Source organism: Gavialis gangeticus, unplaced genomic scaffold (genome assembly GCF_001723915.1).
Source record: "Gavialis gangeticus isolate Ggan-Ray unplaced genomic scaffold, GavGan_comp1, whole genome shotgun sequence".
NCBI lineage: Eukaryota > Metazoa > Chordata > Crocodylia > Gavialidae > Gavialis > Gavialis gangeticus.
Window position 1 is genome coordinate 164,739,880 of NW_017729022.1, and position 12,371 is coordinate 164,752,250.

A 12,371-nucleotide genomic window follows, 5' to 3' on the forward strand; every position below is an offset into this window, starting at 1 on the left:
CGGCCAAATTGAAACAGAACAGTGATCCAAAGCACTGAAACAAATCACTGTCCCTCTGAAATGGCCAAATCTGAATGTCCCTCTGAAATGGCTGCTCCCTGGCTGGCTGGGATGCCATGTGCCTCGAGACAGGGGAGCAGGCAGGGCGTGGCTGGCTGGGGTGCAGGGTGCCTCAGCATGGAGGCTATGCAGGATGTGCCACTATCTCCATGTGCCACTCCCTAGCTGGCTGAGGTACAGGGTGCCTCAGTGAAGACGCTGCCTGCCAGCTAGCCCCACACTGAAGAACCCTGTGCCCCAGCCTGACCCTTTGCAGCACATGGAGCAGCGAGACCATGTATTCCATTGCAAAACACATGGGCAGGGGCATGCGCTGTATCACAACGCTGCGGCACAAATTTGTGCTGCTACTATTTGTGCTGCTGAAAATGCACACCCCTACTCATGTGGACATGGCCTTAGTGTCAGTAAGTCTCAATATTAAGTGACAGTGTAAAGGTGTAATGGCACCATGAGTATATAGATCATATTCAGCTTGATGAATATCACTACCACTCATGCTACCTGGTAATGTTGTAGCATGGACCTTTCATGGACTTAGCTGAGACAGTGTTAATGCACACCTGAAGTGCCGCATGAAGTTATTGAACGAGTGAGTCAGTAGGTGGTCCTGTTACATTACAGACAGTGTGGCAGGCAATGCTTTTGTTTGATACATACAATAATAATTTCAGAAGGGATTAAACAACTTGAAAGTCAAAAATCCTAAATCATGTAGATATCTTTCAGTGTGGCGTTCCAGCTAAGCTGGGCCTAAAAATTGCCTGGTAGAATCTGTAATATAAGATTCTGTTTATACCATATCCTTTTGCATACAACCTATACCTTTTTTCCAGAAAGCCAGCTGCTGGAAATCAGAGTGCATATTATAAGTAATAAAATGTGGTAACAGCAGTTTCTACTGTTTAAGCTGCTAAAAGTAATGTTGCATTCAATCCACAAGGAACAGAAAAGTGAGCAGGTCAGCTCCCTAGCTGCTGCTACTCATTTACTTACTATGAGAAAAGATCTTTTAAAGGAAGAACAAAGAAAAAATAACAAGGTGCAAATCTTTTCCCAGAGCATGTGGTATATGAGAAAATATGGCATTTTTATATACTATTTCTGTTGCTGTTTATTTTGCATTTAATTTAATCTTCTACTACCAAGAAACAAATAATAATTCCTGTGGTTTGTTATTTAATAATTGTTCAACCATGCTTACAACCCAAGCATGAAGGTGAAGCAGTTATGGCATCTCATTATGGCCCCATAGGCATGAGTTTGGGCCTTGCTTCTGGCTCATGCCAAAAAGTGTCTGCATTCAATCTAGCTCTAAAGAGATACTTGGCTCTCCAGGCTGGAGTTTCAGAAGTGGCTGGATGTGATGCTAACTGTGCACCTCCCTTGTGGGCTGTAGGCTACAAAAAGCAGTATGTCTTAACCACACTAGCCTGATGCGTGGCTAGGCATGGCCACATACTTTCAGGCCACACACACAAGTTGTTATAAGATTTCTTTCTGTCAAGATGAGGCAATAAATGGTGAATGGTTATGAGGTCTATCCTTTACATAGTTAAAGGGGAAATGGGGTAATTTTCAGTTAAGTACTTAAAAGTCATTTGAGAACCAACTGATTTAGCTAAATGTCAACAGAGGAAATAAACCATATAGATTGCTATGAAAAATAACCATGTAGATTTTGATTAAACAAATAGACACATTTGTGAAGTCCTGGGCTGAACTATTCAGCCAGTACTTTCTGAATTTCTCATCACTGCACCCACCATAACAGTATCCACATGGCTTTTTCACATAAAAATGATTCCTTTCCAGTTTCCGTGAGCTGTCACCACCATCAGCCATTGACTGTAGATGACAGACAGCACCCTTCTTTTCTAAGCCAAAATTTCTGTTTTTCCCATCACAGCCCACACTAGGCATCTGTAGCTGCTTTTCCTCTCATACTGAACTCTTCCAGTTTATAGAATCATACAAAAGTAAGGCTGGAAAGGGCCTCCAGAGGCCATCTATTCCAACCTCTGCCAGAGACAGGATCACCCCTTTCCAAACCATCTTAAATCCATTATCCAGCCAACTAGTAAAACCTCACAATCAACCCTGACACAGCCACACGACATCCTGATCTGCCACAGGTAAAGTAGGGGGACAACAGCAACCAATGTCCTGCTGTTATGAGGGGTCTTGGAAACACATTCAAGAGATCCAAGAAAGAGGACCATGTCCTCTACTACAGAGGAAGGCAAAAAAACTCACAATCTGTTCCAATCTGGCCATGGGGTAAATTCTTTCCTGACCCCAAATATGGTGACTGCTCAGAACCTGCACAGAGGGGCAAGACCCTCTAGCCAGGAAATTGGGTTTTAGTCTCAGCCAGGAACATTGGCACACTCGAGTCAAAATTCCTAGTGTTGGCTGCAGCCAACACCCAGTGCCTCTGAGGAAGCCTTAAAAAACATGTAGCAGTAGGAGGAGAGGGTGTAGGAACTCCTTCCCAACCCCACGTAGCAACCAGCAAAGGCAACAAGCATGGGAAATACCTGTAGTAGAGCATAGGCATAGTTATGCCAAAAAATCATCCCTGACTAGTGGCTGTCCAGCCTCTTTCTGAACACCTCCAACGATGGAGACTTCATATCTTCCATAGGCAGTCTATTCCACTGCTTCACTGTTCAAAAAGTGAAGAAGTTTTTCCTAATATCTAACCTAAATCTACTTTGCAACTTCAAGCCATTGGTTCATGTCCTGCTGTCTGCAGCAAGAGACAAAAGTTGTTTTCTCTCTTCTTTATGACAGTCCTTCAGATATTTGAAGATTGCCATCATGACCCCTCTCAAGGGCCTTTTCCATGAGGTGACCATGCTAATTTCCATCAACCTCTCCTTGTATGACCTGCCTTCCAAGCCCTTTATCATTTTGTTGCCTACCTCTGGACCTCTCTAACTTCTCCATTTCTTTTAAAAAATGTGGAGTCCAGAACTGCATGCAGTACTCCTGGATGAGGCCTAACTAGAGCTGATTAAAGAGGTACAATCACCTCTTGTCTTGAACCTTATGGTTCTACTGAGGCAGCTCAAACTCACATTCACCTTTTGCTGAGTCTGTGATTCACCAAGACTCTTCTAGACCTTTTTCTGTAGTTCTGCCATTGAGCCAGGTGTCACCTATTTGGTATTCATTTTTGTATTATTCTTCCTGAAGTGTAGCACCTAGTACTTGTCAGCATTAAACTTCATCGTGTTAGCTCAAGCCCAGATTTCTTACCTGTCAAGATCCTTCTAAATTGTGTTCCTGTCTTCCACATTTACATTCCTTCTTAGTTTTGTGTTGTCTGCATATTTGCTCAAGAAGCTTTCTATTCCAGCAGCCAAATAAATAATAAATACTTAGAACAGCACTGAGCTCAGAACAGATGCCTGTGGGATTTCACTTGAAACCTGCCATTCTGACATGAATCCATTTATAATTACCCTTTCCTTGCAGCTCTCAGGACACTTGCCTATCCACCTTATAGTAATTTTGTTTAGCCCTCTCTTTTATCATTTATTTATGAGAAGAGTCATGTGGAACATTGTCAAAGGACTTTCTGAAGTACAGATACGCTAAATGCACAGCATTTCTTTCATCCACCCAAGTAATTACTTTGTTAAAGAAGGAGATCAAGCTTGTTTGGCATGACTTGTTCTTAGTGCATTTGTGATGGCTACTTGTGATCAGACTTTCCTTCTCCAGATGTTTTCCAATGATATGCTCCAAATATTTCTTATGAATGCTTCACAAACCTTAGCTAACATAGGCGCTATTATTTCTATTATTATTATTATTGTGATATAGTCAAAAATACCCCCCATACACACCCAAAATGCAAGCACAATCAAAATAATGATATCCTCATATTCAAAGATATCCATTACAGACTTAAGTCATACAAACACTTTACTTTATATATGCACATTGACATTCCCTGGGAGCTCAGCACCAACATTTATTATATAAAAACAATTCTGTTCAGAAATGGGCCTTTTGTTCCCTGAATAAGCAATCTGGTTAACAAGAAAGCATTCTGGCGTTTCTAGTAGATTATTCTCTAATCCATAGTAATATATTCAGAGGGACCTAGACAAATTGGAGGATTGGGACAAGAGATCTCATGAGGTTCACCAAGGAAAAGTTTAAAGGCCTGCACTTGTACTGATGCATGGGATTGTCCTGTCCCATGTTGGGGGCTGACTGGCTGGGCAGCAGCTTTGCAGAAAAGGACCTGGGAGTTACAGTAGACAATAAACTGAATATAAGCCAACAGCGTGCCCTTATTGTCAAGAAGGCTAATGGCATACTGGGCTGCCTCAGTAGGAGCGTTGCCAGCAGGTCAAGGGAAGTGATTATTCTCCTCTATTCAGCACTGGGGAGGCCACTTCTGGAGTACTGCATCCAGTTTTGAGCCCCCCACTACAGAAAGGATGTGGACAATTGGAGAGGGTCCAGCGAAGGACAACAAAAATGGTGTGTGGGGGGGTGGGGGTTGCAGGACATGATTTATGAGGAATGACTGAGGGAATTGTGCTTATTTAGCCTAGAGAGAGACCGATTTAATAGCAGCCTTCAACTACCTGAAGGAGAGTTCCAAAGAGGATGGAGCTAGACTGTTCTCAGTGGTGACAGATGACGGAACAAGGAGCAATGGGCTCAAGTTGCAGCAAGGGAAGTTTAGTTTAGATATTAGGAAGAATTTTCTTGCTAGGAGGGTAGTGAAATACTGGAGCAGGTTATCCAGAGAGGTGGTGGAATTTCCATCCTTGGAGGTTTTTAAGACCTGACTAGACAAAGCTTTGGCTGGGATGATCTAGTTGGGGCTGGTCCTGCCTTGAGCAGGGGGTTGGACTAGATGACCTCTTGAGGTCCCTTCCAACCCTAATTTTTTATGATTCTGTGACTCATGCTTCTCAGGACTCTCATGTGACACCTGCTGCTCTTCTCTCCCCAGCCACCCTTAAAGGCTGCTTCTTTATGCAAGTATTAGCAGCTCTTCGCTGTGAAAGCTAGAGTGCAAACAAACACTATGCTTTAAAGATGCAATAAATAATGCTGAATTATTTGAAGAGACAAAGTAAAAAGGACAGCAGAATTTCTAATTATATTTATATTGTCTGTGTCAGAATTGGTCATTTTATGTCTGGTCTTCACACAATTTCTTTCCATGTGAATTCATTAAAAATGGGAAAATGTATTTCTGGTATAGAAACTTAAAAATAGTTTTACCTTTGTATTCTGTGGACTTATATCTTTAAAATGCGTAAGAAGTCTACCTCTGTGAATGCACTTGAACCTTTTTGCTCTCAGTTTCTGTTACCAAAAGAGATTTCTACACCTGATCTTAAATGCTAATGTTTAATTTCTTGTCATTTTACCTAATATAGAATAAATCAGTACGTACAGAAAGCAGGGGGTCACAATGAACTCCCTCTCGTCATCCACACTTTTTTCTTTTTTTTGCACAATTTTGATTGATAGATATAGATTTAATAAAATACACAATATTGCTCGGCAAACATTCTAAAACAAAATAATAAAGTGTTTCAAAATTGTAGAGCAGTGTGGGAGAGTGGATAGCATTGGCTGGTTTATCAATGAAATACAAGAAGGAAATACCAGAAGAAAAGCTTGTCCATAGCTAGAGAAATAGAAGAAGGTAGTGCATAGATAAATCTACTCCTATAATCAACAGATGAGTGCTCTATCCATTTTTTTTTGCTTAGCAAGTCACTATTCTTATAAAGTCTCCTTTGCTCTTCCTCAGAATATGATTTGGAGTTCAATTCCCAGCCCTGCTTTGTAACTTACTTTTGTTATTGGTATGACAAACATGTAGGAGTTAAGACTCTGCTTGCTGGACATAAGTTTTGGGTTCTTCTTCATCCTAATAATGTAACCTTTTCCGTCTTTATATAACTTGCCTAAAACATTACAAGTGCACTGAATATTGGACATGTGTGTTTAAAAAATTGTTGAAATTATTTCTGCTCCTAGTTATTCCAATATAAAACCAGAGGAATTCCCAGGAACTCAGTGGAGTTATTCCAGATTTACACAGGTATCAGCCAAAGAAGAATTTGATCCAAAAATGTTTTTCAATGGTACATGGAGCATATCAGGGAGCAAGGCTTTTGCCCTGCTCCTTCCCCACAGCTTTGGATAAAAGGGCTTCCACTTCCCCTCCAACTAACCCTCAAAGCAGTCTGGGGGCTGCAGTTTACCCTATCTCTCTAGATCTGGTTTTCCTGGGCTTGGAGTGGCCCCACCCCTCTCTGCTTAACCCCTTTCAACCCAGGAGCAGAACTGATATTTGGTGCAAACTTCATATGTGATAAGTGTGGATGGGGGAGTCGCTCGAGAATTGGGCTCTACAGTCGCACCTGCACATGTTCAGTGAGCTGGTGCCTCACTTGGAACAATTCTATTGCCTTGTGAGACAGATGACTACTAGTACTATCACCACTGCTATCTTTATTGCCAAATTGGGATTCTTATAAAATAAGGTGACCACAAATAATGAAATGCAGAATAAACCATAAATGTTTGCCTTTTCAGGTGGGAGATTTTCAAAGTGCCAAGGAGCAAAGCCTAGCTAGATGGTCTTGCTCCTCTGCTCAGGGTCAGACCAATCATCCTATTTAAGCTCAGGAAGGAATTTTACTCATAGTTGGATTGCTGTGGACTGTGGGGGAGAGTGTGGCCCTCTATCCAGGACCCCTTGAGTATATATTGATAAAATGTTATAGAAGCAGGACATTGGCTATAGTAGTTCCCCTGATTTACCTGTGGCATGTTAGGGCATTAGGTGTGTTGTGTCAGGGTTGAAGGTAGTCTTATGTAGAGTTTTTAGATTATGGTTGCATGATCCTGCCTCAGGCAGGGAGTTGGGCCTGCTTCTCTATGATTTTTATGACTTTCCCACACTGACTTTCAATAGTTAGCCTTGATTATACATTTTGGCCTTTTTTTTGAAAACCTGTCTCTTAAAATGTATAGGCAGGGGCCCAGGAGGTGCTGAGGACTGAAGCAGATGCCACTTTGACTTGTTACAATTCTTCAAACACTTATAAATTTATACTTGGGGCTACTACAAATCCCTCTCTATGGCTGACTCAGTCTTGTCAGGATTCATCAAAAAACCACAAAGATCAAGGAGCCCCTTGCTTTTTACAATAGAGGCCTCTGAAGGAGAATCTGAGAGGAAGATGGAGGATGTGGCTTTTCTGATCCAGAGCATTGGTAAAGTTATTGGGGAATAACATTACAGGGAATAAGACACAGGAATTTGTTATGAATAGGGATCTACCCTATATGTGATTTCATATTTTTCACAGAAACCATGAAAAAAGCAGTTTCAATGAACCCGCAAAAATGGTGATTTTCCCACGATTTTGGAACAGAATCACCAGGGAAAAAAACTTACTAAAAATAAAATGTTGGCTCAGCCTGCTGGGTTGAGGGGTGGAGAAGCCACCAGCATGAAGGGGGCAGCAAAGATGGTGCCACCCCCCTAACCTCTTGCTACTGATTGGAGAGGGGCGGGGCCCTCTCAGCCACCAACTGGCAGAAAGGAGCAGGGCCACACAATGGGCAGCCCTCTTGACCAATCAGCAGAGGGGGGTGTGGCCTGCAAACAGACCATGAACATGGTGCTGTGCACTGAGAGCAGCCCACTATTTTCTTTCATGTTGGTATGATTTAGGTAGATCCCTAGTTATAAATGTTCCTTGGGTATGCTGATGAAGTGAGTTCAGGGACTGGGGGACAGAGTTTTTCTGCCTGTGACGACTGGGCTGTGGAAATGCCCAGGCAGAAGGGCTGTCACAGCAAGAAGCTATAGGCTCTAGGAGACGAAGTGAAAGGCAGATCCAGGACATACAACATCGCATTGTTGGAGTGCCTGGGGGGTCCAAAAAAGTTAATCCCTCAGAGTTTGTGAAAAAACTACTTGTCAGCATGTTAATATCCCCTTTAGCCACTGATTTGGAGATAGAGAGGGTGCACAGGTCTCACTGGAGGAAGCCTGGTTTGGGAGAAGAACCTAGGACCTTCATAGCCAAGTTTCTGCAATTTTCTACCAAAGAGTGTGCTCAGAACTGCCAGAGAACTATGAGCGCTGACATGGGGTGAACCTGGCATTAGTGCAATGCTGTTTCATGATCTTCTCTGTGATGTGGTTGAAAAGCAGGCTCTGTCTTTTCAGTAAAATTACTGGCCTGAGAGAGGTCATGAAGTACCTTTCCATCCTGAATCCAATTCGCCAAAGGAAAACCTACACTTTCTCTGGCCCTAATAAAGCAGACACCTTTACTGTGTACCTTGTGGACAGGGCAAACTTATGAAACAATCCAAATTTTACTTTTTTTTGCGGGGGGGGAGAGTTTTATGTTGAACTCTTTATTAAGAAGTGGCATTTATTTGATATATGTTAATGTCTTTGTCTTTATTGTTGCATAGTGGTAGAGAGCTTTGGATTACATTTGCCTTAAACCTTTTTTGGAGGCATTCTATGTCATGCAGTAAATTTACTGTCAGTATTTCTTGTACTTTTAAAATTTATTTTGTTTTTCTTTTTCCTTTCTTTCTCTTTACTCCTGCATGACCTCTTCAGTTGTGTACTTGGGAATATATGTTGTTATGAGCTCTAAATATGAGAGAGAATGTTGATATTACAAACAGTGGCAGTATACAGATAAATGTTGTATAGTTGATATTAGGAAACTATATTTTATTCATTTATTTATTTATTTGGTATAGTTCTCTGGATTTGGGAAGTACCTTTATATTTTGGGAGGAAACAGGAATGAATGTTTGGATCCTGTCGTTGATAAGTCTGGTGCCCTTTTATCTATGAAATATCTACTTCTGGGGAAAATGTTAGAAGTTGTGTGTCAGATATGGATTTAGTAGGTATTTGGAGAATAGTAAATCCAACAATGAAGGATTGTAGTTTTTTCAATGCCTTATTCAATATATTTTAGAATCAACTAAATTTTAATTTTTCAAAGCATAATTGAGTCTGGAACAGCTATTGGTTCTATAGCTCTTTCAGGTCATAATGAGGTAGAGCTTCAGCAGCTAGACCAGCTGTAAATAATTACCGGCAACTCAGCATCTTCCTGTTGAATGACTTAAAGTTTGAAGCATTCATTCTAGAGGAGTTGAAAAATGTTATGGAGCTTAATACTTCCTCCTCTACTGAAATATTATGGGAAACTACTGACATCTTCTTACAAAAACACCATCATCCATATGGTTCTGGAAAAAGAAATTGGAATACAAAAATAGATGCTTTAATAAGAAAAATTAAGTCTTGAGATGAGGATTGTCACAAATCCTTTGCCCAATAAACTTTATGCATTCAATAAGATATATGAATTGAATAAATTACTGTTCTAGTAAATCCGGTCATATCAAAGTATCAGCTATAAGAAACTACACTCAGCTATACACTCTCTGGGGTGTATACATATGATACACAGATAAATTAACCAATAGTTAGGTCAGTTATTCTAATTTGTTCACTAAGAATCTGTATGTTTCTAGTGAGGAAATAGATATGTTTCTGGACTCTATACCCATACAACAGATTTCAATGATGGTGAATGGCTGTTGGTTGTAGCTGTATTGGTCTAAGGACATGAGTCTCCCAATGCCTGAAGAAAGGTGTTTGTGCCTGAACGCTTACAAAGAACTTTTTTCCAACTATTTAGTTGGTCAAATAAAAAATATCACATATATGAAAGAATCTTGCTTGTAGAGATGGAAAAGGAAATTTTGGAGATTCCTTTACCATTAGATGAAATAACTTTGGCCTTAAAAGACATGAATAGTAATAAATCTCCAGTCAGTGATGGATTTTGTAATGTATTGTTACCTCAATTATTGAATGCATGATATTTTACTCAAATATAAGATAAAGTTCTCCCTCCCCCCCCAACAACATAGGAGAAAAAGCCCCATATATTTTTTTTTCTCCTTGAAACCTCTTCCCCATTCTGTGCCATTACTCTATGAATATATAATGTCACATAACAGACCTGATATAGATAATATATGTCTCAATATACAACTCCTGGCTAGAGTCATTTGAGCCCAGTTTTTCTCTTGCCCAGGCAGGGGGTCGGACTTGAAGATCTACAAGGTCCCTTCCAACCCGACTTCTATGTTTCTATGAAGTGGAATGAAGACCTGGGTAACCAGGTAACAGAGTGCTACTGGAAAGCGGTGATTTACAATATTTGGATATTGACAGCTGATTTTGGATATTGTTATACAACAAAAAATAATTTTTCATCTGCACTGGAATCCCTCTAAATCTAAAACATTAAATATACTGCCAGGAGATAAATGTTGGGGACATGGTGCATTGTAGGCAGTGCTTGGTCAGATGCTTCGGTCATGCACTATTATCAATTTTTGCTGGAAAGAAATTATAACTACAATTAACATAGTTTTGAACACAGAATTGCTACTTTGGCAAATATGTGTGTTTTTGCATTCATCCCTAAAGAATTCAAACAGAATCTTTCCCAGCTTATATTCTTACAGTGGGTCTTATTAGTAATGTCAGGATGATATCACTGCATTGGAAGAGTAGGACAATTCCAAAGGTCAAAATCTGGTACAATGAGAGAGCACATCTAGCATCTCTAGAGAGAGTCAGGTTTAGCAGGCTTAACTGATTTGGAAAGGGTTTTTTAAATATATTGGGCAACTATACACAGGCAGTGAGGCTGCTCCAATATGCTGTAAAACGAGCCTGCTCTGACGCACTGTATAAATTGAGTCTTTGGAAGCATGGTAATTACCATGCTCCAGAAGACTCCAGTGTCTCATGCATCAGTGTCCCCATGCTTAAAATGGCAGCGGGGGCACTTTAACTAAAGCCTGTGTAAACTTGTGCTAAACTTAAGCACTGGGATACTGCTACATGAGATGCTCTGGGCACTTTAGAGTGGCTCTTGGACTGCTCTAAAGTGTCCCCTGCCCCCACTCCTGGAGCACATGTATAAATGCCCTAAAATTATTACTCCTTCCACACTTCTCTTTCCTTCTTCTATCCTTCTCTCTTCCTTCCTTTTTTTTCTTTTCTCCTTTATTACTTATTGCTTGTGACGGATGTGTTTAGTTAAGGTTGATATGTATAGTTGATATATATGTATTTCTGATCTTCGTGTTGCCTTTAAACACTATAATTTTTTTTTTTTTTAAAAGCAGAAGCCAGAATCACTTTTGCTCCAGTTTTACTCCTTTGATTTTGATGTGTATAACTGAATTAATGCAGGGATGAATGAGGCCTTTGCAATCTACAGTAAATGGCTCTTTATCTTCAAATCAGATGGAGCATAGATGGAAGCAGATCTAATAACCCTTCCGCATACTTCAATCCCAATTTAAAAGGATAGTTTAGGTTTCATGTCCATTCACTCCTTGATCTCTCTGCTGACAGTGCCAAACTATATCAAATAATGCCAACTGTGGCAGTGGTTTATGTGAAGAGAATACACTGTAGACTGGCTCATAGCAGCAACTGAAGAGACAACAGATGTTTCCCTGATTGGGATGCAAATCATCAGCTTAGACATATAAAGCTGTATAGCCCATTTCCCAAACTTCTAAGCCATCCAATTCTACAGAAATGTCCCCTAATAAATCTAATTTGTTATTTGATGCTGCATTTTGTACCTTTTGCTCTCTGTGGGCATGTCTGCACATTCATTAATGTGCAGTAGTTACTGCACATTTAGTTTAGTACTTGCTTAATGAAATACTAACTAAATGTGCAGTAACTACAGTTACTGTGCAGTAGCACCAGTGCATGGTTTTTTAGTGACACTTACTGAGCAATAGCCTAATACCACTGCGCAGTAGCATATTAGCACTGTTTTTGCCCGGCATGCTACTCCCTCCACAGTGTTATTAGGCTACTGCACATTAAGTGTTTTGTGTAGATGTGCCCTGTATATAGGATAAAATAGACACAATAGCCACATCCAGACATGCAGGGGTGCGCAGTTTGTAGTACTCTTTGTGGTGCCACAAACTGCATGCGGGAAATGTTACAACATGCCCCATTCTGCACGTTCACAGTGTGGGGCCAAAATTTGCTACTGAGATTTCCCAGTAGCAAAACCAACCAAACAAACAAAAACCAAAAAAAACCCCAACCCGGAACAAAAAAGCAGCACAATGCATGCACCTCAAGTGTGCACCAGCACACATGGGGCACATCCACACCTACAGGGATGTGCGCTTGCAGCAGCTTAAATAGCAGT